At 50.2% G+C, this 26,520-nt stretch overlaps 1 protein-coding gene and 2 pseudogenes across 1 annotated transcript in view; 1 reads left to right on the forward strand and 2 right to left on the reverse strand.

Annotated features, from left to right (window-relative positions):
• LOC144111478 (uncharacterized) overlaps positions 1–26,520 on the forward strand; it is a 165,928-nt gene that overhangs the window by 49,031 nt on the left and 90,377 nt on the right. The gene's annotated exons all lie outside the window — the stretch shown is intronic.
• On the reverse strand, positions 9,825–11,312 carry LOC144110814 (uncharacterized; annotated as a pseudogene).
• On the reverse strand, positions 15,120–16,984 carry LOC144111476 (uncharacterized; annotated as a pseudogene).

The following is a 26,520-nucleotide window of genomic DNA, read 5'->3' on the forward strand; positions in this document are numbered from 1 at the left end:
GGAAAAATTTAATGCTTTAGCATGCAGCCCAGTCATCGCTGAACACAAACACCAAACTTACAGAAATCTGTTCATGTAAAGATAGTGAAAACCTCTGTATTGCATTGGCACTTGACAAAAAAAAAAGCTTAGAAAATTAGAAAATCACTTGCTATTTTCTTTGAATCTGCCACACATTCACAAAAGTCCTGGGCAGTAGTCCTGGGTGCTGTCAGGCTAGTGCTTCTTGGCCATCCTCTTCTTCACCTTTTCAGCATTGTTGTGACCCTTATCAGACCTGCACAGCCTCTGTTTATCTTTTTCAAGGCTCCTACGAATGAGGCAGCTCCCAGGCCTGTAACCAAGCTGTGCTGCAACAGCTCTGCTGGTTGCTGCCATTCCTTGGTTGAAGCGAGAAACTGCTTCTGCAACAGCTCTTGCCACAGCCAGCAAAGAGTCATGCGTGTTCTTGGAGCTTTGGCTCCAAATGACAGAGTGTAGCCACTCGATGGCGTTCTGTGTCATGCCATCTTTGCAACGCTCCAAGAGGGCCTCGTCGCCCAGCTTTGCAAAGATTGGCTCAAGAGCAGTGCGATTGTGGTCTGGCAGAAGGTTTTTGTGTGGTGGCGGCTCCACTTGGTTCGCCAAAGCACGATTGAAGGCACACCACGAATCAACCCGTTGAGGACAGCAACTGTGGTCTGGGGCTTCATCTGTCGAGGTCATGTGCAACAGCACGGCATGCACTGCCTGTTTCATGCCTTGCAACGTCGTGGCTGTGGCTCCGCAAGGCATACCAATAGTAGCTTGTAATTTTCTTTATCTTGTCTTGGGTGAGGTTGCCCTTTCTGCCAAGAGATTCTCCTTGTGCTTTCTTCTTCTCAACCAAGTTGCGAAGAGCCGTTACCATCCGCTTGTGGACATGGTTCAAGCAGTCCTTCTTTTCAATGGATATATATCCATACACGCCTTCCGAGGTCAATGCATGAAAGGTGTGGCTATCACCATCAGAAACTATAGTTGTGTACCACAACCTATTTTTTTCCAGCGACCTGTTGAATAAAATGATAGCTGCTTCAGTCTCCATCCGGCCGGCATTGCAGTCAATGTTTTTCATGCACTTGTGGTTCACAGAACAGTCACAGTACCCATCATCACTGGTATCAGGTGCCCCTTGGCACCCACGACAGTACCTCGAGAGCACAACGTGGGCCAGTACTAGGCCAGTGTATAGCTCTATGATGCAGCCAACTGCAATATTTGAATTGTGACCACATGTTTTCCATGTGCCATCAAATATAACATATACATTTCCTGGCGGGTTGAGGAAGTTCTTATACATATCCTTCACCACTTACACTTGCTGCTTCTGTAGCAGTAGCTACTGCCTGGCAAGCTTTCACCATGGTGTCCATATGCCCCCTGAAAGTCTTATGGGGAAGTCCTCGGTGAGAGAGGTTCATGGTGGCACAAAAATCCACTAGGGCATTCGCTCCCTTGCCTATACTTTGTGTACCCTTCATTGCCCGCAAATTGACCTCAAAGGGCGTGATGTTGGATTTGCTGGGCACTCGTGACGAGAAGTGCCGCTCGGCGAAATCGCAATTTGAACATGTGAGCTGCAACTTCACTGCTAGGCCATATTCTCTCTCACTGCACTTTGTGAGTTGGAGAGTGGCCATCCCACTCTTGCTGCAGCTTGTGGATGCAAACAGCTTCTTTAGTACAGTGAGATCAACGAAGATATACTCTGTGCCGCGATCGTCGTCTTCACTTGCTGTGCTGACGTTCATTAGCTCAAACTTGCGGGAAGTCGCGGACCTCTTCGCCAACGAAGTTTTGATGTTGTCGGCGTATTTTTCACGCCCCGCGCACTCTGCCTCCATGAAAAACACCGTGTCGAAGCGTTGAGCACGCGAGCTCGGTTCATCCGCGTCCGTCGGCACCGAAGCGGCGTGCGAAAACGCCGAAGTCGACGTTAGGCTTCGGTCAGCCGGCTCGGCCGCTTCCGACGACACGGAATTCGAAGCGACTTGCAGCATATCAAAAGTCTACATTTTCGACGGGCTTAGTCCAGGCACATCCACCGGCAGTGCAGAGACTTGCGGTAACATCGAAGTTGACGCCGATCGGCATTGTCCAGCCGCGTCCACCGGCGAAGCTGGCATCAACGAGGTTTGTTCAGCTGCATCCACCGGCGAAGCTGTTGTTGGCGAGCTCAGTCCAGCCGCATCCACCGAGGGCACAGCAGCTTGCGGCATCACCGAAGCTGCAGTTCTCGACGATGCAGCGCTTTTCTTATTCCATGCGCGTCTCTTTGTTGACTGCTTTTCGCATGCTTGCTTTCAAGCGCGTGTCTCGGGCCGTCGTGACACACGGAACAAAGACACCAGGCAGGCGAATACACGCAAAAGCACGAAATTCGAGGCTAAAAGAAGCGGTTCAGTAGCCAAAATATCTACAAGAACGATAAGGAAAAAGGCAGAACGAAAAATACTAGGAAACAAAGAGGAGCGCGAAAAACGACGGGTGTGCAGGCGAAAGCAGGTGATGGGAAGGAGCCGAACAACGCGGCCGCGGGGCCGCAGGAGGTGTTGCATCTGGGTTGCAAGCCCCAAGGGTAGCGTTGGCCTGGCGGCCTGGGGCAAAGCTGGAAACATCCGAAGGTCCCGGCAAAGGATGAGTCGACTGGCAACAGAACAACTTGTTTATTCTGGCATCGCAAAAGAGCAGCCGGTCAGGGCGACCACGTTACTCGAAGGAAGGAATCGAAGTCTCTCGTTGGCGTCCGGGGCAGCCCCCTTTATACCCACGGAGTCGAGGGCAAGAAGGAACGGCTTGGGAAGAGGCGTCCGATACGGCGACGCTTGAACATGTCCAGACGTGACGGGAGCGTCCGCCAGGCCGGCGCCGGTCAGACCTCCTCGCCTCCCAGTTGGGGAGCTCCTCTCCCCGGCTGCCGCGCTTTGACAAGCGTGGGCACCAACATGCACACACACACACACGCACGCACGACGACACGTGGCACTGAAACCTGCCTGGACGCGCTTGGCGGGAGGCGTTGCGGCAGCGATGAACGAAGCCGCGGCGTCCGCTGCATCCGCGCCGGCTATACCGCGCGCCGTAGGCGAGACGTAACAGACCGCCCCGCCGGGAGAAGGAGATTCCGATGGTCAGGGGACTGCATCCGCTGTCCAGAGGGATGTCGCTCGATGATGCTCGTAATCGAAACCGATCGTCCCTCGACGTTGCTCGAGCGCAGCGTACAGAGAAGGCCTCGTTCTCGGGTTCAGGATCACATAGGACACTGCAAAGTCACTTCGGGAGAGTTGCCATTTTTGTGCTCGTTCCCAGCAAGCGTTAGAACTACGCCGAAACGCAACCGCTCAGTCAGCAAGCACGAGACAACCCTCACTAAGCTCTGCCAGGCTCTTTCCCCTTTTATACTACTGCCTAGTTCCTTACAGTAGTCAAGCAGCACTCAGAACGCGTCCACAAATTGGAAAATTGCACTAGAAAGCACATAATCACTTTGAAACACTAAACAAAAGCAATATGTCAAAAATCCTGCCTCAGGAAGAAAACATCAGTAACGAACAACTTTGAGGCGGATTCCTACGTTAGGGGCTTCGACTTAAGCCATCGGCGTTACCGTTGAGACTCCCCTTTTTGTAACGCACCTCGAAGGAATATTGTTGCAAAGCGAGGCTCCAGCGCAGGAGGCGGCCATTTTTGGGAGAGATGTTCTGCAGCCATTGGAGAGGGCAGTGATCCGTCTCAATGATAAACCTCGAGCCGGCTAGGTAGCATGACAATTTCTGAACGGCCCACACGAGACACGCACACTCTTTCTCGGTGGCGCTGTACGCCTGCTCACGACAGGTCAGCTTACGACTAGCATACAGGACGGGGTGTTCCACTTCTCCATTGTCCCTTTGGCACAGTACAACGCCCATGCCTCGCTCACTAGCATCGCACTGAACAACGAACCCTTTTGTGTAGTCTGGCGATCGTAGCACAGGCTGGCTTGTTAGGGCGCTCTTTAAGGCGCTAAAAGCTCTTTCCTTTGTCTCGCTCCAGACGACTGTTTGGGGCTCTGTTTTTCTTAGAGCATCCGTCAGGGGAGCCGCGATATCGGAGTACCTGGGGATGTACCTCTGATAGTAGCCGGCGACACCTAAGAACGACCGAATATCGGTCTTCGTGCGCGGTTGCGGGAAGTCTCGCACAGCGGCCACCTTTATTTCAGAGGGGCGGCGACGACCCTGTCCAATCACGTGACCGAGGTATACAACCTCGGCCTGTGCTAATTGGCACTTGGGAGCTTTGACTGTCAAGCCCGCTTCGCGCAGGCGGGTTAGCACTGCCCGCAAGTGTGCCATATGCTCAGACCAGGATGCGGAGAATATCGCTACGTCGTCTAAATACGGTAAAGCGAATTCTTCCTGTCCTCGCAACACTTTGTCCATGAGGCTTGAAAAGCAGTATGGCGCGTTCTTCAAACCAAAACTCAAAACTTTAGGACGGAATGTTCCCATTGGTGAAATGAACGCCGCATACCTACTAGCCTCTTCTGTAAGTGGAACCTGCCAATAACCCCTGACAAGATCTAGGGTGGAAATAAACTGAGCGCTACTAACTTTCTCAAGGCGCTCCTCGATGTTAGGGATCGGATAAATTTGATCCTTAGTAATGGAATTAAGCCTGCGGTAGTCGACGCAAGGACGAGGTTCCTTGCCCGGTACCTCAACTAAAATCAAAGGGGAGGTATAATCACTCTCACCCGCCTCAATAACACCGAGCTGTAGCATTTTCTTTACCTCAGCCTCCATAATATCGCGCTGGCGGGGTGACACCCGGTACGCCTTGGATCGTACTGGCTCTGGGGAGGTAAGTTCTATATCATGAGTAAGGACAGAAGTCCTACCAGGCCTCTCAGAGAACTGACCTTGAAACTCTTGTAAGAGTTGGTGTAGTTCGGTTTTCTGCTCAGGCGACAGCGGTGCTTTACTGAGTAAGTCACTAATGACCTGATCAGTGTCTTCCCTGCTCGTCACTGAGCCTAGTCCCGGAAGCTCGACCGGAAGCTCTTCGGGAACGTTTACCATCATACACACCACTGCTTCCCGTTGTCTATAGGGTTTGAGCAGATTACAGTGGTAAACTTGCTGTGCTTTCCGCTTTCCTGGCAGACTCACCACGTAGTTAACATCCGACAGTTTTTGAACAATCCGTGCTGGGCCCTCCCACTGCACGTCGAGTTTGTTTTTTAGCGATGTGCGCAATACCATTACCTCATCGCCCACCTCAAAACGACGGGCCCTGGCTGTCCGATCATAATAAACCTTGGCCCTCTGCTGGGCCTTTGACATTGCTTCACCTGACAACTCCTGTGCCCTTCTTAAGCGTTCGAGGAGACTAAGCACGTACTCGACCACGACTGGGTCGTCGCCCCTGCCTTCCCACGAGTCTCGAAGCATGCGAAGCGGAGACCGCAGCGAGGGACCGCACACCAGCTCAGCTGGCGAAAACCCCGTAGCCGCATGCGGCGCGGTCCTTAATGCAAACATCACCCCAGGCAGACACAGCTCCCAATCACTTTGTTGCTCAAAACACAATGCTCTCAACACGCGCTTCATGACGGAGTGGGGCTTCTCAACGGAATTCGACTGTGGGTGGTACACTGAGCTGTGTAACAGCTTTACCCCACACCTTTCGAGAAAGGCTGTCGTCAAAGCGCTAGTAAACACTGTGCCCTGATCTGACTGGATTTCCGCAGGAAAACCAACTCGCGCAAATATGGACAGTAGTGCATTGACTATCTCAACTGAGCTGAGTTCTTTAAGCGGCACTGCTTCAGGGAACTTTGTCGCTGGGCAGACCACAGTCAAAATGTGTCTGTACCCCGTGGCTGTTACCGGCAGAGGTCCCACTGTATCAATAACGAGCCGTCTAAAAGGCTCCGTAATGATAGGCACCAACTTCAACGGCGCCCTCGATTTGTCCCCTGGTTTGCCAACCCGCTGACAGGTGTCACATGTCCTCACAAAGGTTTCTACGTCACGAATACACCCTGGCCAATAGTACTCTTGCAAGAGACGGTCCTTAGTCTTCTTAACTCCTAGGTGTCCGGACCACGAACCGCCATGCGACAAGCGCAACAGATCCTGACGGTAGCACTGAGGCACGATCAGCTGATCGAATTCGACTCCCCTGCGGTCTAGATACTTCTGGTACAAGACCCCACCTCTTTCCACAAAACGAACATTTTTCTTGGCGATACCTTCCTTGACATTGCAGCGCATGTTTTCTAGGCTGCCATCCTTTTTTTGCTCGGCTATCAAAGCCGACCGGCTGACTTTTAGCAACCTATTAAGTCCATCGGACGTAGGCGCGATGAGCAAATCTGCAGATAGCTCTTCTAACTTTCCCGTGTCGGGCGTTTCCTCTTCAGTACTTGGTGCCTTCAGCGCTACAGGCTCAATTTTATTCAGTTCGGACGTGCTCTGAATATCAGCTTGCTGCGCCTCCGACCCTTTCTCATTGCTCGACAACGTCGGCCCCGCAACTACCGCCTTTGCAGCGAGCTCCCGAACTCTCGATCTGGTTAAGGCCTGAACGCTAGCCTCACCAAACAAAAGACCCTTCTCGCGCAGGAGGTGATCGGACCGGTTCGAAAATAGGTATGGGTACTGGGGGGGCAGCATAGATGACACTGCGGCCTCCGTCTCAATTGCTCCGAAAGGTCCTTCAATAACCACTTTTGCTACGGGCAGACACACGCTGTGAGCTTCCACGGCTTGCTTGATCCATGCGCACTCGCCCGTGAACATATCGGGTTCTACGTAAGAGGGGTGAACTACATCCATTGTAGCTGCGGAATCCCGAAGCACTCGGCACTCTTTCCCGTTCACGAGGAAGTCTCGCATGTAAGGCTCGAGAAGCTTCATGTTCTCGTCAGTGCTGCATAATGACAAAAACACGACTTTTGTTTTTGTTTCTGGACACTGCGCCGAAAAGTGACCCGGCTTCTGGCACGTATAACACACGCGCGCTTGCCTCGCCTCGAACCGCTTTCTGCGTTCGGCTTCGGCTGCCGCCGTCTCCTTACGTTCGGTCGGACTGCTTTCACTCGCATCCGCACTACGCGTGTCCCCCCTTGCTCTCATGGGTGTGAACTTCGGCCTCTCAGACTTGGAGCCAAATTCACCCTTTTGACCGTCCTTAGCTCCGCGAGCCCGACGCGTCACAAACTCCTCGGCTAGCTCGGCGGCTTTGGCCACTGTACTAACCTCTGGCCTATCCAAGACCCAATACCGCACGTTCTCAGGTAACCGACTATAAAACTGTTCCAGCCCGAAACACTGCAGAATTTTCTCGTGGTCACCAAACGCTTTCTCTTCTTTGAGCCACTCCTGCATGTTTGACATAAGCCTGTAGGCAAACTCTGTATATGACTCATTTCTGCCTTTTTCATTTTCCCGAAACTTCCGACGGAACGCCTCCGCTGACAGCCTGTACTTTTTTAGCAGACTCGATTTCACTTGGTCGAAATCCTCTGCCTCCTCTCTCTTCAAGCGAGCGACTACGTCGGCCGCCTCGCCGGGTAACAAAGTGAGCAAGCGCTGTGGCCACGTTTCCCGAGTGAACCCCTGCTTCTCGCACGTTCGCTCAAAGTTAACCAGGAACAAACCAATGTCCTCTCCAAGCTTTAACGGCCGCATCAGGTCAGTCATTTTGAACGATACCCGTTCTCCTGCACCGTGTGCCTGACTTCCATTACGAGCGCGTTCCATCTCTACCTCGAGACGCTTCATTTCCAAAGCGTGTTGACGGTCGCGCTCTTCTTTCTCTTTTTGCTCTTTACGTTCGCGCTCCTCTTTCTCTTTTTGTTCTTTACGTTAGCGCTCGTCTTTCTCTTTTTGTTCTTTACGTTCGCGCTCGTCTTTCTCTTTTTGTTCTTTACGTTCGCGCTCGTCTTTCTCTTTTTGCTCCCTCTCCTCAATGGTCTCAAGGCATTCCGACAGCTCGTCATCCTCAGCCTCCAACTCAAGAATAGCCTTTAGCAGTTCTGGTTTTCTGAGTTTGTCTGAGACATCCAGACCCAACTCTCTTGCAAGCTCCAGCAATTTCGGTTTGCGCAACGACTTCAAATCCATGGCTGCTCCGAATGCTGCTTTCTCTACTGCCTACTATTGTCTTGCCGCAAACTAACCCGGCAGCAACGACAACCACAATTACCAGCTCTGTTTCTGACACTAACAAAAGCCTGGCAAAACTCAGAAGAAGAAAGTCCCGCACTCACCAAACCTCGCAGCCAAGAATTCAGCGCAGTCGTTCCGCTGCAGGCAACCAGTCATCACACAGGGCTCGTTGCACTGCTCCCGGATGGTCGTTGTGCTGCTCAGCATACAGTTGACCGCATATCTTCGCTGCTGGCCTCCGTTGTCGGGATCCCACCGCTGGCAACCAGTTGTTGCATCTGGGTTGCAAGCCCCAAGGGTAGCGTTGGCCTGGCGGCCTGGGGCAAAGCGGGAAACATCCGAAGGTCCCGGCAAAGGATGAGTCGACTGGCAACAGAACAACTTGTTTATTCTGGCATCGCAAAAGAGCAGCCGGTCAGGGCGACCACGTTACTCGAAGGAAGGAATCGAAGTCTCTCGTTGGCGTCCGGGGCAGCCCCCTTTATACCCACGGAGTCGAGGGCAAGAAGGAACGGCTTGGGAAGAGGCGTCCGATACGGCGACGCTTGAACATGTCCAGACGTGACGGGAGCGTCCGCCAGGCCGGCGCCGGTCAGACCTCCTCGCCTCCCAGTTGGGGAGCTCCTCTCCCCGGCTGCCGCGCTTTGACAAGCGTGGGCACCAACATGCACACACACACACACGCACGCACGACGACACGTGGCACTGAAACCTGCCTGGACGCGCTTGGCGGGAGGCGTTGCGGCAGCGATGAACGAAGCCGCGGCGTCCGCTGCATCCGCGCCGGCTATACCGCGCGCCGTAGGCGAGACGTAACAGAGGCAAAGCATGCGTCACGGCCAATCAGAGGGCTGCGCCTCGAGGAGGCGCCCATTTTACCCAATCGGCGGCTGTCTCACGACTCTTTCCCCCCTTGAGAACGGGTGCTGATGGCTCCGCTGTGCGAGGGTCTACAGCGCGCCGAGAGGCATCAAATTGGAGAGCGGGAAAACGGCTTTCAAACGAGACCAAGATGGCGATGATCGGTTCACGTCGCGCGGAGCTACGGCAGCTTGAAAATGGGGCAAACCTTCGCGCTTGGCGTTCAATTTTGGCTCACTGATGTTTCTAAATTGCCGTTTTTTTTTTTCATACTTTGAGTTGGAATTCAGCTACAATATTTTGTAGAGGCATAGTTGGGACATTAAAGACTTCAAAATCGCAATTTTTGAAAATTGCCATTTTTGACCATTTTTCGCGATTTCAAGACCCGAGTCCCCCCTTAAGGTGGGAGGCTACTTTCAAACACCAACTTTTTTTGTTTCTTGAGATAACTGAATGAAATTTTCAGGGTACACTCATGGCGTAGACATTTGAATAACTACAAAGTTTCATGGAGCTACGTACACTGGTACTCAAGTTACAGGAGTATATCAGAATGGTTCACATAGGTTCCTTATGACATGCCTGGAGAATTTGCAAAATGTGTTGGCACTGTCAAATCCATTATGAAGATTCCTGAATAGGTACCACAGGGCAAGACAGAGCCCTTTTTTTGAATTTCCTCGCTCAAAAATTTTAGCACAGCATTGAGTTTAGTGTTACTAATTAGACCATTAGCCTAATTTCAATTGCTTATAATAAATTCCAGAGTCAATATCATGAAAAATGTGGGCCTGTCTTGCCCTCAGAAATTTATTCAGGCACAGAATAAAAGAAACCTCGTGGGAATCTGATTAACAGTTGCAGAGATACTGCTGGCATAAGCAGCCACACCAGGAAAAAAATTCATTTTGAGAAAACGGCCCTTGATGTTTTGAAAGAACATTTCCAGGTCTAAAATGACCCCGAAAAATAGTTTGCGGTGTCTTTGCAGACTTTCTTTATCTGCCGCCTCTCAGTCTTTGTTTGACCTCGCTTCTCAGCCTTTCCCATGCGCAAGGCATCTTTTTCCACAGCTCGATGGATGGCTAGGTGGCCAGGTGTGAGCCCTGCAGACAAATTTCTTTGGTCGCCCTTTGGTTTTCAGCATTGTACCTCATCACTGCATCATTCAGTGCTGTCTTCACTGCAATCAGGGATGCATGCTGCTCCTTGGGCATCAATGACCACAGAACAGAATGAAAAGATTTCGATGCATTTTGAGTCTTCGCTCCCAGGCACCGCTGAAGAAGAGAAGGCTCCGAGAGGCGCTTGTAAACAGGCAGCATAGCCTCAGCAACATAGCCTGGCAGATTGTACCTGTGCCTTGGTTGTGGTAAACCATTTGCCTCAGCAGCCTTGTGGCGGCACCATGAGTCAGCACCCTCTGTGCATAGGTCATGGTGAGGCTCTGCATTGGTCGATGTGATGTGGTGGTAGGACGCCATCACTGCACGCTGCATTGCTGCCACATCATTTGAGTGATTTCTCAAAGCCCAGCCATAGTAGTCTGTCAGCTTGTCAATAAGAGCCTTTGTCAGCCTTCCTTTCCCTCCCAACGACTTATCACTCTTTTGCACTAGGTTGCGCAGTGCAGCCCCCATCCTTTTTTGCACATGATGAGGCATTCTTTTTTCACAACTGGGACTAGCCCATAAACATTCTCTTTCACAAGGGCAGAGTAGGTGGCACTGTCTCCATTGGACACAATCGTTGTATAACGGAGGTTGTGCTTTGTCAGTGAACAAGTGAAAAGAGTCAAGGCTGCCTCGACCTCCACCCTCCCAGACTTGGCGTCCGTGTTTCTTTGGCAGATGTGCTGCTCACGCCAGCTTGAGTACTCAGTGTCTTCTGGTTTGGGTCCTGTTTGACACCCGAGGCACTGGTTTTAGAGGACAGCTAGAGGACAGCAGCATCCAAGATGAGGCCAGTGTGATTCTCAATCACTGCCCCAACTCCGATGTGGGATGTGTGTCCATGCTTATGCCAGGTGCCATCATAGACTACAGTAATGTCTCTGGTAAATCCTGGGTCCATCTCCTGATAAACCTTTTTCACAGCAGCTGCTGATTCAGAATAGAAGCTCTCCATGCATTGAGTCTCTGGGCCTCTAAATGTTTTCTTGAGATGTTCCTGGTACGTCTTGTGACTTCCTCTGTGAGAGACATTCGTAGCAGCCAAAAAGTCATTGACAGCTGTCTGCCCCTTTCCAATTTGCTTCATAGCCATAATGGCTCGGATGTTCACCTCGAAAGCGTTTCCATCGTTCTGGCGTGGTGAACTACAAGAACTGGCAATAATCCCACAATGTGGGCATACCAACTCAAGCTTTGTAGCTAGTCCGCGCTGGGTACCTTGTCGAATTGTCAGTCCAGTTGCAAGGCAACGTTGGCACAAGGTCGTGGAGAGCAGGTGGCCAAATGCACACATTGCACAAGGCAAAATACCTCATCTTCGGTATTAGCAGTGGCAGGTGCGGGATCGGGCGACATCGCTTGAAATTTTCGTAGCGTCGCGCGTGTGGCACCGAGTTTGTTTTTCATAGCATTACATTGTGCCTCCGCCGCCTCTATCTCCTCGGGCGTCAAAAAGTGCGTGTTCACGCGCACTGTCGATGATGCATCATCACTCACGGCGACAGGCGCGAGACGGGATGCCGCGATTGCCGAGGTTGATGCAGTCGGGACAGCAGGCACACTTGAAACGCCGTCTTCTTGCATTGACACGGAAGGTACAGCGCTGGAAGTGGCAACACAGTCTTCTTGTAGCAGTGTAGCAGAGGCAGCACTGATGGAAGCGTCTCCGCAATCGCTGGTGACGCGCTTTGCTAACTTCGCCATGCAGACGGCGTTCATAGAATGACGCCGCGAACCAAACGCATGTAGCGTTTTGAATTTCCTTTTAGGGCCCATCGTGAACGGCCGCACGACGATCCGCAGGGTGCATAAAACCGTTCAAAACACGCCACAAGAATCCCGACAGCAGCGGTGACAGCAGTCTCAAAAATGGTGACATGTAAAGCGAGGAGCGCACAAAGAAAGAGTGCCATCAACTGAGCCAGCTGCAGCAGACAACGCGCCGGGGGAGAGACAACGCGTCAGCGTGCGCAGCAGCCAATAGCAGCCGCGCTATCTCCCGCGTCCTCAAGGAGCGCACGCTTCGTCCAATCACAGCTTGAATTCGAGACGCGGGAACCTCAAACACTGCTTCGAGTCCTCAAATCTCATGCGAGCCATGGTCCTACCATGCCGCAGCCACCGCCGGCAAAGGCAACAAGGGAAAGGGCAAGCATTCACAAGCGAAACAAGACCAAGTTGGCGACGTTTCGTTCAGCGGCATGGAAAGGCGCGCGCGCGATGTTTGGTTATTTTTGCCGTTAGCTCGCGGCTCGGAGGCTACCGCGGCGTGTTGTATATCTAATTAGAAGCAGTTCCATGATGAATTAGGCATTCATAATTACAGAAAAGGTAGTTTACAACACATATAGCCGAAATATATACTTTTTGAAAAATAGTTTTTCGCGATTTTTCGAGTTTTAAAACCCGCGTCCCCCCTTAACCCTTTGTGGGACAACATATATGTTTTGCAAGAATTATAAAAAAATTTTTATTACACTTGAAAATGAGGCGTACAGAAATGATTCTGAACAAATTTCACAATTTTATTAGGTATAGTTAAAGAAAAAAATGTGGGACGCATTTGTCCCATTGACACTAAATGGGAAAATGAAATGTGGGACGTATTTATCCCATTGACCTACACGGGTGCCACACTAGGTTAGTGTTGACTAACCACTTCATGGAATGGTCCAAAACAGGTCACACAAAGCGGGACTGAGCATGCCTTGCACAAGAAACTTGTTCGCACTTCTTTCCCCCTCGTGGAACACCAACGGCATCTGCGCCTATTTTCCACTTTCACAGGGTTGTGCTCTCTTCCCATGAACCGAACTTCATCCGATACGCCAACCATTTTGTGACCATTTTTTCTACCCTCCTTGTTCATTCTGAACGGCTTCCTGCTGCCGGTGGTTCTGAATGTCTGGCCATTGATGAGTTCCCGTCCAAGAACCAATCGAAACCATAAGTAGGTCATTGGATTCACAGCATTTACTTGAATGAACGCGTTGACGATGGCTGCATCGAGCAAGAAATAAAATATTCTGTACCAGGACTTTTTGGACCTCCTGTCAGCTCGGTATGCATTGCGCTTTTGGTCGAATTTGTCGACTCCTCCCATCCAAGTGTTGTAGTCGGATATAGCCTTTGGACACTGGACAGAAACCGAAGACCCATTTGCAAGCTTGCGGACAACTACTTCTGTGTCCTTTGGGTGGTGAAAATTCGATAAAGCATGCACATTTTTAGTGTCACGCCACTGATATGCAACAATGCTTCCTTTTGATCGCCAGATATATTCTCCTTTTTTGAGTTTGTTGTCCATTTTCAATTCATCAGGCAGATCCTTCCTGTTTGTCCGGACTGTACCAACAGCAAGAATTCCTTTCTGTGCAAGGTCCTCCATGAGGCGAGTGGAAGTGAAGAAATTGTCAAAGTAGAGTTGTGTGCCAGGCTCAACGCCTTCTGCCAGAGACAATACGACGTACTCTCCAAGTGCTTGGTTGGCAGGACGCTTCGCATTTTTTCCTTCATACACCTGAAACGCAATCAGGTAGCCGGTTTCTGAATCGGCCCTGCACCACACCTTGTAGCCGCGTTTGATGGGCTTCATTGGCATGTATTGTTTCAGAGATGATCTTCCTTTGAATAGGATCATACTCTCATCTATAGCTTGATGAGCCGATGGCGTGTACTCTTTCTGAAAACGTTTGTTCAGAGCATCGATAAGAGGGCGTACTCTTGCCAGCCGGTCATATCCATCTTCGCCTCTTTTTTTTTCTTTCGTGTTGTCACTCAAATGCAGGCAATTCATGATGGATTGGAATCGCTTGAACGACATGACTTTTGAGATCTCTGGTGCATTGAAAAAGTTATCGCTGCTCCAGTAAAGGTAAAGCTGATGTCTTGGGTTTACGCTCATGAGAATCAAAATGCCGAAGAAAGCCCGAAGCTCATCTAACGTGATCGTTTTCCATTTTCGCCGGTTTTTCTGTTCTGCAAAGCGGTTTGTTTCATCTACAAGGAGCTGCATTACTTCGTCGTCGAAGTAGAGTGAAAAAGCTTCAATCGGTTTGGATGGCAAATTTTGTGACATCTCAGGATCCCATGTTTTTGGGATTTGCAGAACATGGTCTGGCTCGTCACAACCCCATGTGCCCGGCGTTTCTTCCTCATTTTCCACGATGTTGTCGCACAGGTCTAGCGATCTTTTCTGCCTCTTTGTTTTCTTTTTTGTATAGGTTGCCTTGCGTTTTGCCTGTCTGCTCGTTGACGCAGCCATTTCATCTGCACTGGCATCCTCATCTGTACTTGGAGGCGCAAGCTTGGGAATGACATTCTCGTCTGTGCTTTCACCATCCGAATCATTGGAGTCCGGATCGTCCGGTATGCTAAAATAGAGCTCTAGAGCTTCTTCTTGTGATAGAAATCGCTTCCCTGCATTAGAAAGCAACGACAAGTTCTAGATCAAATAATTCGAAAATTACCGCTCAAAATTCTGCCATTAGGCTTAGCAAAATGTGCAACTTTTTTCAGCATGGTATTGAAAATTTGCATTTATCTCATTATATGTCAGCTCAAATCTCAGAAACAAGAGCTGATTTTAATCCAGGGTTGTTTCTCTGAATGCAGAAAAAAGGAATTACTTACCAGGCATGTTGATTTTCTTTTCTGCCAGATCGCATATAGTCGAAAACTTCCAATGCATCAGAAAAAAACAACGAAGTTTCAAGTTCTGGACTCACTGCCTCATCTAGTGGAGGCTGCTGAAACTATATTTAAAAGAAGTGCTGAAACCTCTCAATAGGTGGCAGCACATCACAAGAATGATTCCGGTTTCCTTCTGCTTCGTACGAGCCCTTTAGAGTCGAGCACTATGTGGGACGTATGTGTCCCACTGTCCCACAAAGGGTTAAGCCAAGGTGCCCAGCCTACGCATTTTCGTGCGCGAGTTCCAGTAACTGACGGCCATATTTTCGAGGAATCAGAAGCTGGTCACATTTGCGACCCTGCTTATCCGTGTAGCAGCAGTACAATAAGCCAGATTTCTCATGAAATGAAACCCTCTTTTTCTCCACGCCCAGTTTAACGCTCTTCATCAGATCGGCTATGGAGCAATTTTCCTGCTGCTCGCGAATCAGAGTTTCTCTTTCAACTGCAGCCAGCTCCTGCCAGCTGGTGGAAACCGGAGCGAGTGTGGAGCCTGCTTCGACTAACTGCGGCGTCGTGTCTACATCGCGGCTAGCACTGCACGTGCCACTCCCCGTCACTTCCAGGCCTTGCTCGCCCAGGCCAGCCTCCGAGCTCTGCGTCTCCCGTGCCTGCTTGCCACTAAAGTTACCTTGATCGGTCCGCTGTTCGCTCACCGCCGCAAAGTCAAGTTCCTTCGACAGCTGGCGCACTTTGGATCGTGTGAGGGCCGTGAACGCCACGTCTGCAAAAAATGATTTGCCCGGATCCTTCAGCAGCTGCTCCGAGCTATTTGAGAAGAGGTAGGGAAAGTGCTCCGGGAGGGCGGCAGAGACAGCGGATTCTGTGTTTCCCAAACTCTCCTTCAATGATAACTGTCGCGATCGGTAAACACTCTCCTCCTCGGCCACTTGCCGTATCCAAGCGCATTCTTCCATAAAATCACTCGAGGAGACAAAAGACGGGTGGACAACGTCCATAGTTGGTGCCGAGTCCTGAAGTGTTGTGCACTTCTTGCCATTTACCTTAATTTCCTGCATATATGACTCCAATAGTCGCATGTTTTTGTTTGTTTCCCGTATTGTTGTAAAGGCAATTTCCTCTTGGCAGTTCGCCACGATGTGCTCTTGCTTTTGGCAGTTGTAGCAGGCTAACAGCTTCCGTTTTTCAAAAAAATGCGTCGTATCGTTTCGCTGCTTGGAACCATCGTTAGCCTTCTGAGATGCATTCTGTCCTTCCCTTACAGTTTCTTTGCTAAGGGACTCATCTTTCCGAAACTCGCGACACGGGAGTTGCTTCCGTTTGTCGGGCTTCCTAGAAAAACCATCTCTCCTATCTGCTTTTTTCTACGCGCACTGCCCTGCTGTGCAAGCTGCGGCGGGTGAAATACTCTTCCGTTAACTCTGCTGCCTTGTTTAGCTTAACCTCCTTTAGCCTATCTTGCAGCCAGAGCCTGACATCCTCATCAATGCAATGGTAGGACTGTTCCAACGCAAGGCATTCGACGACTTTATCGCGGTCGTCGTAAACCTCTTCGCCCTTCAGCCATTCCACCAGGTCTGCTGTTAGACGAAACGCGAAGTCAACATTTGACTCCCTGCCCTTTTTTGCATACCCGAACCTCTGCTGGAAAGCTTCGGGCGACAATTTGTACTTCCGCAGTTGGGCTTCCTTCACATCACAGTCGCTTTCAAATTCCTCTTTCGATAAGCAAGTTATTACGTCCGATGCCTCCCCGGGAAGCAAGGCTAACAGATTCTGTGCCCAGAGGGATCGCTCAATGCCATTCTGTTCGCACACATGCTCAAATTTCACGAAGTGTTTGGCCATATCCTCTCCGACGACAAAGGGTGGAAGTTGATCGCGTATTCTTGGACCGTTAGAAGTGAGGCTAGGCGCCGGCGAGCTTTTTCGGGTCTCCAACTCTTTCATTTTAAGCTCGTGCTCGTGACGTTCCTTCTCTTTCTTTTCCTCCTCGCAACGTTCCTTCTCTTTATTTTCCTTCTCGTGACGTTTTTCCTGCCGCTCCCGCCGTTCATTGATATCTGCCCAGGCCTCTTCGTCTTGGTCAGCCGTTACGTCCTCAGTCCTCATGACCTCAAGGATCGCATTCTTTCTTTTTGTTGAGCACAACTCAATGCCCAACTCCTCACAAATTTGGAGAAGTCCTTTGACCTTCTACTTCTCCATCGTTCACACTTTAATATTGCTGTTTACCCTTTTAGAATATACTTGCTTACGCCACTATGACGTTACTAGTAATTCATGCGCAAGTATTTCACTTACTGCTCTGTTTACCCTCAGCATCCCTTTGTTTTCAAAACTCTCTTACTAGGCTTGAAACACACAAGGTTAACACAATGCTACACCAAATCCTTCCCTAAGCTCTTATAACCTGTGTCAGAGAAAGTCTGGTGTTTGAGGTAAACTTCAGGCACACACCGCGCAGGTAGCTGATGCCGGTCAATCCCGTAGGTGCCATCCACTGTTGCGACTTTGAGGGGGTCCCGTAGCACTCGTCACCCGTTTTGTGACAGAGTTTTGCCAGCTCCGTAGTCGGTAGCGAAGACTCTGAGTCAGGCGTCGGTGAGAATAACAAAAGGGACTTTATACACTATATACAGGTCATTCTACTGGACACAATCGGCACGGGGGCCGAGAGCTAACAGCAAACGCGACTTTTCTTGCACGGCGACGTCCGGCGAGGCTCCAACGCGTCACACATCTCACTGCCCTGGTGAGAAGCACTAGGCTCACTGTGGGTCGGTCTTGGTGGATCGGAGGTCGGAGGTGCTCTCCAGGCAGCACTGTTGGGGTTATAAAGCCCCGAGGAATGGTTGTCACTCGAACGGTTCAATACAAAGCCAGCACTTGACAGCCGTCCGAGTAGTCCAACCAGCGACCGCGCTGGCCACCCGCTTCAAGTTTGCCGTGCACGGTGACTTCCAGAGGGAAAGGGAAACAGGCACCCTAGCAATTTGCTGCACATTTGGACATATCGTTCGCCGATGCTTCTCCATAGGGCACTGCTGCCTGGCGGCGCAGCATCTTAGCTTGTCAAGGGAGCGTTAGGGCACTGTTGCCTTGTGGCGTAGCACCGGCTTGTCCAAGGGTGTTCGCAGGAGAAACCTTGCATCTTGTAGATTTGGAATCCGGGCTGGTTGTCCGGGCACAAAAGTGTCGACACGACCCGTGGACTGGCTGCACGTTGCGGCTGTGGACATGCGTCCTAACCGTACTGTGTTTGACTGCGAAATGCGATGGCGTCACCTCTTGGACGTACGCGTCAACCAGGGCCCCTGGACTCAATCAGAAGACGATCAACTATGTCGACTGGCCACCAAGTGTGACGAGCTTGTCCTGCTAGAAGATTCCAGTGACCTTATGCCATGTTCCACGTTTGGACACTATGACCCTGAAAGGGCACTCTGGCTTGTGCGTCTTTGCAGCAAAAAACATTTGTAAGGACAAATTCTCACTCTTCTCGATGAGGGTCACAAGCCCTGTCAGATTGAGCCTATTACACAGTTTCTTTGCTTTTGTTTTTGCTCTCTTTAGTGAAACTTTTTGGCAGTCAAACACAGCATCCACAGCCTGTGATGCTTTGCGGGAGAAGGTTTCTGCGGAAAATACAGCGAACCCACCTTCTTTACCAGCAGGCAGAACACACAGTGCGCCTTTCTTTGACGGTAAGATAGCGTCCTTCAAAATAGTAGCCTGGCAGTTTATTGCTTGTGTAGGCCGAGCACATCTACATCACTCCAAACACAACCATCAATGTTGCGGTCCGTTGCCCGTCGTGAAACACGTCTCACTAAGGCCAGCTGTTCAGAAGCGGTCAGTCTCGGTTCCATGGCGAATTTCGGCCCTCTTTCGAGCACCCGTCGAACCCCTTCCAGAAGGACGCCATCCTCGGTGTGGTGGGTGAACAGCTCCACAAAGACAAGCGCTGACTATCAACTGAGTTTATTGAAGAACAAAAAGTGGTAATATATAGGGAATGTCAAAAATAAAATATAAAAACTGAAAAAAGTGATAAAAGGAGGGTAAACAACCTATGCCATGTGCAAGTCCAGATATTGAATTTCCTTTTCACTTAATGTCACAGAAGGATGGCTGATGCACTTTTGTGCCAGATTATGAATGTGATATGATTCCATGATTTCTCCGGTCACCTTATTCTTATGTTAGAACAGCACTGCTGTCTTCTTGTACAGCGTTTCGCACTTGCATTTTTTTGCAGCCAAACTTTGTCCCAGGAGCTGGGCCACCCTTTTCTGGTTTTCTCTTATGTTCTTTTTCATGTTTCCACTTGCAACTAGCACAATGAGTGGCAACATGGCAAAGAGGGTCATTTTTTCTTGCGTATTCGTGCTCCATTAATCTTTTTTTCAGGCATCTGCCTGTTTGCCCAACATAGGTGGCACCGCACTTAAAGGGCATCTGGTGTACCACGTTTTCTTTGCAGTCAACAGAGGGTGACACATGTCAAGCCTGGCAACCGACCTTTTTTGTTTGCTGTCCCTGCGAGACTTGTCTGCACATGGCATTCAGTTTTCTAGGGGCAGAAAATACGACATCTACATGTCGCCCTGTGTTGACTGCAAAGCGTAGTCAGCGAGTATTCGCTGAGCAGCTACCGCGGAGCATGGGTATGCGGCGTAGAGAAAGTGGGTTTCCGCATTGACGCGGCCGAACCAACCAACTACCGTATTTACTCGATTCTAAGCACCCCCTTTTTTTCACGATCGCGATGCCCAAAGTGAGAGGGGGTGCTTAGATTCGAAAAATCTAGACCCCCCCGGGCCCCTCTTTTCGCGGCGAAATCTCGATGAAACGGGCGCGAGAAAAAACATTTTATTTAGGAAACATTCAAAAGAAAAATAGCTGCAGACAGTGAACGCACCGCTATCTGCTACTCGTCACTCTCACTGCCACTCGAGTCCGTCGCACCGCTCGAGCAGCCGCTCTCAGTATCCCAGAGCAGGTCATCTTCTGTTCCGTCGAAGTTATTTGTAATGGAACACTTCTTAAATGATTTCACCACAACATCAACTTGCACTTGCTTCCACGCCTCCGAAATCCACCTTGCGATGGTTGACGGGGGTGCTTTCTGCAGCTTTCCCGTCGGCGTTTTCTTCCGGTCGGGGTTCCGCACCCATTCTTCATACTCCTGCCGAAGATTAGCTTTAAAGGGCTTGTTTACCGATACGTCGAGAGGTTGCAGCACTGGCGTCATGCCGCCTGGAATAACAACCAGGTCGCAATTGCTGTTTTGGAGCTTTGTTTTTACCTGGGGGGTGAGATGACCACGAAACGCGTCCAACAGAAGCATTGACCGTGTGCCTGCAGATGCGCCGAGCAATGCTCCCGGGCGCTGCTGCCACACGACTCGAATCCAGTCGGACATCAGTTCTGCTGTCATCCACCCTTTCTCTTGGGTTCGTACGATGACATCTTTAGGAAAAAGCTCATTCTTCGGCAGGCTTTTTCTTTTCAAGATGATATAAGGCGGCAGTTTGTGGCCGTCGGCTGTTACGCATAGCATCACAGTGACACGTTGCTTCTCGTAACCTGTCGTCTTCACTTTTACTTCTCGGGCTCCTACTTCATTAACTGTGCACGCCCTCGGCATGTCAAAGTACACCGGCGTCTCGTCAGCGTTGCCGATCTGGCCGAGCTCGTAGCTGTGTTGCCTGCGGAGATTAATCACATACCGCTGAAAGGCAATGAGTTTTTCTTCGAAATCGGACGGCAGCTTCTGGCATATTGTTGTCTGACGCCTCAACGAAAATCCATTTCTTTTCATCATGCGCTCCACCCAGCCCCGGCTTGCACGAAACACCGTGCGGGGAATCTTCATTCGTGTTGCTATTTCCATCGCTCTGAGCTGAATTGCATCAGCAGTGACAGCGAAGCCTCTGCATCGCTCGCTGCGAACAAACTCGCAGACTTCTTCAATTTGCGGATGTCGGCCCTTGCGCGGTCCCGTGAACTTCTTGCGTGTCGCGGCGCCTTTGAAAATCTGGTCCCGCTGTTTTCTCCACCTGATGACGCACGCCCGGTCCACGCCGAATTCCGCAGCGGCACTGTGGTTGGCATTATCTTCGGCAAACTCGATCACAGTTCGCTTGAACTTCAAGCTGTAGGCAGCCCTCTTTGCACTCATATCGACTTGCGTTAGGCACGTTAGGCGTTAGGGCTATCAAGCAACTGACACTAGACAAAGCAAGGCGCGCCCGCGATGCCCGCGAAACCTGCCGAGCGCCGCCGATACCAGGCCCATGTGACAACAGGCTGACAGACCCGACACTACTCAAAAATAAATAAATAAATAAATAAATAATTACTACTACTGACAGAATTATCGCGGTTGCTTTCGGCTGGTTTTTGGTTATTTTTTGCGTTCTGTGCCGCCTCTGTCCTCGCTTCGGCGAGCGCGGCCGCGGCCTCGCCCGCTTATCTGTTTTTTCAGCAGCGTCCGCTCCGGCGGACCCATGACGCGCGTCTTATCTTTTCTCTTTATCTTTCCTCTGATCTTTTAACTCTCCTCTATCTGCACGTGGCCGCGGTGGTGGCTTGGCTCGAGCCAGTAGGCAGGCCCGTGCAATTTCCTTTTCATCCTTCTCTCAGTCACAACAACAACAACAACGCGCAGGCCGTGCCTCCTCGGGACTGCACAGGCTCGACGAAAGAGAGAGCAAGTGCACTTGGCGGCCTCGGCAACGCTCTCTTCCGCGCAAAAAGGGGGGTGCTTAGATTCGCATGCAAAGTTTTTCAGAAATTTTTTTCCGAAAATAGGGGGGGTGCTTAGATTCGGGGGTGCTTAGAATCGCGAAAATACGGTATACCTTCGTCTTCCACATACGTGCGTGAAGGCGGAAGCTTAGTCATACTCCACTCTTCAACGACGTTTTGCTGAAGGCTGAGAAATATCTCACCAGAGGTTCAGGGGTTTTCAACCCACTGTTTTCGATGTACTTTAGAAGTGCTAACTCTTCCTGACTCAGCACTCCTACGTCGAGCCTACTGACCTGTAGCAACCTGGCGTATCCCAGGAGACAGCAGTAGTATGAGAACGCGCTCTTTGGCCTGTCTTGAGAAGTACCGTATTTACTCGAATCTAACACGCCCTCGATTGTAACGCGCGCTCGTTTTTCGTGACCCCTCCCCCCCCCCCCCGAAAAAAAATCTTGATTGTAACGTGCACCCGTTTTCCTTCGCAAAAAAAAAAAAAAAAGTACCACGCACCTCACACTTTCATACACTAATACAACTTTGTGTTGTTTGGAAAAACAAAGGTTTAATCTCGATGCGCTAAAGTTGCGATAATAAAACACACACACACACAAAAGGAAACGGCTTATCTTGCCAAGATTGTTTTCACTCGTCGTCGCTGTCGGACAACTCCTTATCACTGTCGACGGACCAAAGCATTTCATCCTCGGTGCCGTCCATGGCATTCGATATACCACATTTTTTAAAGGCCTTGCTGACCATGGCAGACGGTATCGTGCACCACGCATCTTTCGCCCATCCAGTGAAGTCTTGCAGCGAGGGACGCTTAATTCTGTTGCTGGGAGTGAATTCATGACTGCCATTCACAAGCCATTCGGTGTAGAGCGCCCGAATCCTGTCTTTAACCGGCTTGTTTAAACAATCATCGAGCGGCTGGAGCTGCGACGTCATGCCGCCGGGTATCACGACAAGGTCGGTGTTGCATGCAGCGAGCTTGTCCTTGATGCGTTCGTCGAGATGGCACCTGAACGCGTCAAGCACAAGCATCGCACGCAGGCCCAAACTGCCGCCGGGTCTCTTGCGCCAGACGTGATCGATCCAGTCGGCGACCAAGTCCGTCTTCATCCAACCTTTTTTATTTGCGCGCACAATCACGCCACTCGGAAACACGATTCCTTTCGGGAGCGTCTTGCGTCTGAATATAAGATACGGGTTCAGCTTGTGTCCATCCGCGGTGCAACAAAGCATTGCGGTGACACGTGTTTTTTCGTGGCCGGAAGACAACACGCGCACTTGCTTCGCCCCCTTCTTTTCAACAGTTGTGGTGGCAGGCATGTCGAAGTAGAGCGGTGTCTGATCGGCATTTCCAATCTGGCCGAGATGGTAGCCGTTCCTGCGGCGCAAATCCAAAAGGTACCGCTGAAAACTGTGCAGCTTTTCTTCATACTCCTTGGGCAACTTCTGGCATATCCCCGTCCGCCTTCGAAGAGAAAACCCTTTTCTCTTCATAAAATTTGACGGCCAGCACCTGCTCGCTTTGAAGTCGCTCCGCGTGAGCCCCGTTTGTAGGGCTAACTGCATCGCCCGGCCTTTGAGCAGATCAATCGTCACTGGGCGCTGCGCCACTCGCTGCTCTTGCACGTATTCTGCGAGCCGCTCTTCTATTTCGGCGAACCGGCCCTGCTTCGGTCCACTGAAACCCTTTCGTGTAGCCTTGCTGGCGAAAATCTTTTCCTTCTGCTTGCGCCAGTCCCGCACGCATGTTTCTGGAACTCCGAATGCGCGTGATGCAGCCCGATTTCCGTCCCTCTCTGCACGCATGATGACTTTCCTTTTAAATGCGGCATCATGTTGAACTCGACACGTCCATGCTGGTAGATCAAACGCAGAAAACGGGTAGACTAAGCACGGGAGGACGCTACTGCAGCTAGGCTGGCTAAGCATAGACAGCTAGGCTCGAAGTGCGTACGAGGCGGCCATTTTGAAATGCCGATGGCGATATGATATCGGAGATTTAGTGTCGTACTCGATTCTGACTCGCACCCAATTTTTGGACCTGATATATCGGAAAAAAGGTGCGCGTTAGATTCGAGTAAATACGGTATGTCATGCTGGTTATTGTGCACCTTCTTAGTCTGTATATCAGAAGTCTTGCAACGGGGTAACACCTCGTCTGTGACAATATGCACAACTGACCCTGTGGAATATCAGTTCCTTTAGTGTAAATCAGCTTAAATATGAAGCATCAGCAAAATGTCGCTGACACAAAGGGCTGGTACATTTTGCTGGGAAAGAGTATTAATGAAAAAACTGCTAATGCATGACAATATGTGCTAGTATATGACAATTACAATTGAGAAAAGATATGGGCACTGCGCACTTCCTATCTATATGACCACATGGTGACAATGAGAATACAGTGAAATCTCGATACAACGAACTTCGCGGGACCCCCGCAAATTGTTCGTTATACTGAAATAATCGGAAACAAAAGGTAATACGCGGCTCAAAGAGTAATTCCTACCTTTAGAAAGGGCTCTCGTGTGGGCCAGGCATGCATCAGATAATAACACAACAAGCACACTTTCTTGTGTCTTTATTTAAATAAATCCATAATTTTTCTTCTGGCGACTGCGGCACATGCTCTCCAAGACAAACAATTCTACGTCGTTGACTTTCTTATGGACAGATTCAGGCACTTTGTTTTGTCACAGCGTGCGATGAAAGTGCGAATCTTGCCAATCGACGCCAAAACATCTGAAGTTGAGACAGCTTCGTCCGCATGGTCCGTACACGGCGATTCTGCGTCGTCGTCCAGGTCATCATCTCCTTGACCGTTCTCGCGCACGCTGGTGACGATGCCTTCTTCGGTCAGCTCGGCTGACGTTAAGGCTTCGCTGTCGCACTCAACGTAGTCCGCAAAAGTTACCGACGAGTCTACGGACATTTTTTCAGTAATTTCGTCCCACAAGGCACTGCTGTCATCCCGTACGTCGTCGCTTTGTTCCGAGTGAGGCGGCGAGTTTCCGACTTCGCAGTCTTCTGCCTGTGCCAATTTCAAAAGCCCTGCTTTCCGCCAGCAGTTTTTAATGGTGCATGCTTTTACGTTCCACGCTCCAGTGAGCATTTCTGCGGCTTGGCGGACGTCAACTGCTGTCGGGCGCCCAAGCCGGATGTTGATGAGCAGTCGCTGCACCAGCCGCTTTCGAAATTTTGCCTTTACACTTTTTATAATTCCTTGGTGCAGGGGTTGGAGCAAAGCAGTGTTTTTGGGGGGCAAGAACTCCAGGCGCACATTTGTGAGGCGCACGTTCACGACATGTGCGGAGCAATTGTCCACGATGAGAAGTATTTTCTTCCCATCCCTCTTCATCTGGTCATCTAGCTTGACGAGCCAACTAGCAAACAACTCTCGCGTCATCCAGGCTCGCTTATTAGCCCTGTACTCACAGGGCAAAGACGCTACGTTCTTTAGGCAGCGAGGGCTGGTGTACTTCCCTATGACTAGGGGCTTCAGTTTTTTTGTCCCCAGTACGTTGCAGCAGAACAGGACAGATACCCGGACACGGGATTTCTTACCGCCCCTGCACTTTTCCCCTTGAAATTCATTGTTTTGTCCGGCAGCAGCTGGTAAAAGCAGGCAGTTTCGTCGTTATTGTAAATGCTCTCCTCCGCGTAACCTTCGGTGATCTCCTGAAAGCGGTCTTTGCGCCAGGAGATTGCGCCTTCATTGTCCGCAGCTGCCTCCTCGCCAGAAACCACTTGCCAAGTAATTCCAGACCTTTGCCTAAACCGAAAAAGCCATTTGGAACTTGCCTCGAATCCGGTGATACCAAAGGCAGTGGCGAATGAACGTGCTTTTTCTTTGAGCATCAGGCCAGACACCGGAATGTTCTGAAGCCTAACCTTTTTGAACCAAGCGAGAACAGCTTCGTCTACATTTTCGTGATTGCCAAGTCGCAAGCGTTTTATCGCGGGATCAAGCTGGGACAGTCGATGAAGCTTGGTGATTTTTTCTCTTCCTTTTAAAATGGTAGCAACGGTTTACGGCGCAATGCTGCGCTCTTTGCACAAGTTCACCTGCTTTTTTCCGGCGTCCAGTTTATGGAGAATTTTCACCTTCTCCTTCAGTGAAAACTGTCGTCGCTTGTTTTTTAACACGGGCACCAGCGGAGCTCATAGTCACGCTCTTCAGCTCAGCACCACACAGAACTAACTACGCGTCTTCATAGAGTACGGACAAAAAACAGGTGGCGAGACCTCGCCTGCACCACCAAGCCACTGCCCTTGCTTGAAAACAACAGAACAAAAAAAATGGCGGAAGTCTAGTGGATGTATCCAACTTCCGGCGGGACACGGATGATGATGATAGCTACGGCTTTGATACGCCGCAGCGAACTCATCTTAATTTCGAAAAACTTCGTAGTAACGAGGCGCGTTTCTATAGGGGAGCAAATAAATTGCGCACGTTATCCTGAAATGTTCGGTATTTTGAATTTCGTAGTAGTGAAATATTTTTGCATTTATTTTATAGGCATTTCGGCGGGAATTTTTGAAATTTTCGTAAATCAGAAAAAATCGTTAATGCGGCGTTCGTTGTATTGAGATTTCACTGTATTTCCTTTTCATTCCAATATTAGCTCTAGGCATTTATTTAGAAAAGGGGCAGCTCAGATGCATGTATATAAATTTCAATTGCATGATAGCAGTGTACAGCTTCAAAAGCAGCAAAAAAAAAAAATAGCTCCACTAAAGTTTCAAGCGAAACTGCAGCAGATGCATTCAGGCTAGTGCTTTCTTGAAGCTTGTGGGAAAGCAAAAAAAAAAAACCTCACTGTTCGAATACGCATCTTGGAGCCCCTGACTTCTTGTTCGCCTTCGGTCGCTTGTGG

Source organism: Amblyomma americanum, chromosome 11 (assembly GCF_052857255.1).
Source record: "Amblyomma americanum isolate KBUSLIRL-KWMA chromosome 11, ASM5285725v1, whole genome shotgun sequence".
NCBI lineage: Eukaryota > Metazoa > Arthropoda > Arachnida > Ixodida > Ixodidae > Amblyomma > Amblyomma americanum.